The sequence below is a fragment of the Echinops telfairi genome, unplaced genomic scaffold, assembly GCF_000313985.2.
Source record: "Echinops telfairi isolate 266 unplaced genomic scaffold, ASM31398v2 ScPeMD7_7421;HRSCAF=8459, whole genome shotgun sequence".
Classification (NCBI taxonomy): Eukaryota; Metazoa; Chordata; class Mammalia; order Afrosoricida; family Tenrecidae; genus Echinops; species Echinops telfairi.
The window spans coordinates 19,131,285-19,134,591 of record NW_022111321.1 but is presented as its reverse complement, the minus strand read 5'-3'; the positions used below and the strand labels follow the sequence as shown (position 1 = coordinate 19,134,591).

General features: G+C 46.3%; 1 pseudogene; it reads right to left on the bottom strand.

The window, feature by feature from the left end:
• Nucleotides 1-1,605: 1,605 nt before the first annotated feature.
• LOC101646170 lies at nucleotides 1,606-2,892 on the bottom strand (annotated as a pseudogene).
• Between the last annotated feature and the right edge of the window lie 415 nt (nucleotides 2,893-3,307).

The window sequence follows — 3,307 nt, the reverse complement described above, 5'->3', positions numbered from 1 at the left end:
TACCCTTTGAAATGCAAAAGTTTTAATTCTGATGAAGTTCAATTTACCTATTTTTACTTTTGTTGTTTGTGCTTTGGGTGTTGTATCAAATTTTAAAAGTTGCTTAACTCAAGGGCATGGCGGTTTAATCTTTTGTTTGCTTCCAAGAATTTTATAGTTTAAACTTTTCCACTTAGGCCTGTGATCCACCTGCAGTAAATTTGTGTGTAGCCCCATTAAATTTTGCACCCTAGATGTCTTGCTGGCTTCATCCTAGCATGCCCTGCTTTCAACTAGTTTCTGATGAACTTAATATTATTATTCCCATTTATAGGCAACCAAATCGAGGATTGCTGTGCTGTTGATGAGTGGCATTGAGTCAATTCCAACTCCCCACAACCCATGTCATAGAGTAGAATGGTTTCATAGGGTTTCCTTTGCTATACTCTTTACAAAAGAGCCCCGGGTGGTGCAGTTGGGCAAATGTGGGCTTTTAACTACATGGTTAGTGGTTCAAATCTACCAGCTGCTCGCTGGAGAAAAGAGGAGGGTTTTTGTTTGTTCCTCTAAAGATTTACAGTCCCTTAAACTCTAGAAGCATGAATGGGGAAACTTTTTCTCACATACTTTAGACACGTTCTCAGTTCCTAGAGAAGGATATCATGTTTGGTAAAGTAGAAGGGCATCTAGGAAGCTGAAGGTCATCAACAAGAATGATTGACAGTGGCTGCAACAATGGACTCAAGTCTAGGAACAGTTGTGGGGACCAGGCAGTGTTTCGGTCTGTTGTGCAGAAGTTGCTTGAGTCAGCACTGACTTGAATGCAACTAATAACAATACAACAGTCCCTTTAGAACAGTGTTCCCTTGCCCTATAGGGGTTCTGTGAATTGGAACAAACTCAATGACAATGATGGATAGACTTTATAGCTACACACAACCAGCTTTTTCTCCCATCCAGTCACTGAGTGGGTTTGAACTGCCAAGCTTTTGTTAGGAGCTGGGTGCTTTGGCTCCCGTTTTGTTTTTCGCTTTTTGCAAATAGAAGGTGAATTTATTTTTCCAATATGTAAATCAGCAAATTCTAAGGAAAGAAACAAATTATTTTAACAATGGGTTCTGTCTATAAATGTTCCTTGCTCTGTTAGGTAAAAAGCAAGAGGATGAGAATAGGAAGGACACAAGCCTCCTAAGTAACTGGCTGTTTGGTCTAAACCCAATATGAAGAGGTGGTCTTTGGAAACACAAAACAGATAAAAGCTCAGTTGATTGTGTGTGTTCTTGAGGGAGCCAATCCAGCTGAGTAGCAAAAAGTAACAACTCAAATGTCCATGCAGAGCAATGGGGTCACAAGAGCTTTGTTTCTTTGGCTCTCTTCCCATCTAGGACGCAAACATGTCCAGTAGCAGTATCATACTGAGTGTCCCCACTGCTTCATGTTGATGATGCACATCCATTAGAAGACTAGGGGAAGACTCCAGGAGAGAAATAGGGAATGCTTCTCACTAAAGCAACCGAGGCTGGGGAGAGAGAGATTTCTTGTGTTTCTGCCTTGGAGGTGGGCTGATGCTGAAGTCAACTGGACTATAGCAATTCTGGTTTGAACAATGAACACCCTCTCGGTGTATCAAGGCGTCTGGTGTACATGGTTCAGTGAAGCAGGAGAGACCAAGCCCTCACAACATGCAGATCTTCTATGTTGTGTCCATTGATGCCCTTGAGGTCAAGGTCATCCTGTACCATCTCCAAGAGAGGGCTCATTTCTCACTGTGGACTCTTGACATGCTGGATGACGTCTTTACTGTGCAGCCCAGCTCTTCCTCTGTAGTGAAGTGGCCAAGGGCACACCTGACGGAAGAATGAGCTAAGTCCTCATCAGTGCCAATCGCTCTTAGGACAAAAGAGGACTCCAGGGAAGAGGTCCAAGCACTCGCTGAAGATAAGGCAACAGCCTTGAGTGCCATCAGCAGATGTTCCCCTTCCACATATGCGAAGGAGGGGTTGATATCGCCTGGAGCATGGTGCTTAGGGCCACACTGGAAAGGCTCTTCATGATCTTTTGTCAGTCACTCATCTCTTGCTGTGCTACCTCACATGCAGTTCCCAGCCCCACCACCAAGGGTGTGGGCGTGGCCCCAGACCACAGCCCCGTTCCTGCCCCCTCCACTCTGCAGGGCCTCCAGGCTGATAGCGAATGTAGATGACACCAACTGCTTTTGGACCATAAATCTGGTGACCACTGATGCTCACGAGATCCATTTTCATGTCATTGACATCAAGTGGGATCTTCCCAAAGGCCTGGGCTGCATCAATGTGGACACAGACCATTTTGGAACTGCACACCCATCCTGTTTCCACAATGGGCTTCTTCACGCCAATCTCATGGCTCACGGTCATGACTGAGGCCAGGCTGGCATCTGGCAGGATAGCAACCTCTAGGTCCTTTAGGTCGGTGATGCCACTCTTCTGCGCTGGCAGGCAGTTAACCAGAAAGCCCTCACGTCTAGTGAACGGCAGGAATCCAAGACACGTTTGCGTGCAGTCTGAGAGGTGATCTAGTGCTTTTTCTGTGACCAGAGAAAATAATCTACGAGGCTTAGGCCTAATCAGAGATGCTACTGGCTCATTGGCAAGCACGTTTCATGACCACCTCACTTTCCCAACCATAGGCCAGTGTCCGAGAGGGTGAGTTCCTGTAGTAGTGGCCTAGGTAAGGGAGCATGGCATCAAGCTACCGGGGATGCGGAGGAGTAGTAGAGAAGTCGCAGCACGGTCCCTGCCCCTGGAGCTGGAGCTGTGCCCCCCGAGGGAGCATGATGTATACAATGCGCATGCGCAGTCCCCAAAGGGCGCCCCGAATTTCAATGTTGCGGCCTTTGTCAAGGTCAAGGCCGCTGGCCTCCAGGCAATCCATGGTCTTGCAGCTTGGTCAAGATGGCAGAGTCGCACACTAAACAGAGGCGATCCCTACGATCCCGGAAGTGTTGCCTAGCGCCCCGAAAGTAATTCTTCCTCCATACCTTAATTGAAGATTAGAATTAGTTCAATAATGTGTCTATCAGCTCACCGTGAGTGGCCGGGATACAATTTATTCACAGCTCTACAAAAGAACTCATGAATGAATGAGTACAAGGCGGCTTCAAAATGTTCATGGGAAATTTTCATTATCTTTTCATTCCATTTTCCCCATGAACATTTTGAAGTCCCTCTTTCATAACTCATCAAGGATAGATTGCAATCCATGGCATACTCTCTCTGTTCACTTAAAACTAACCAAAGGCAACCTTCTGCCCTGGAGTCAATTCTGACTCATGTTCCCGTAGAGAACC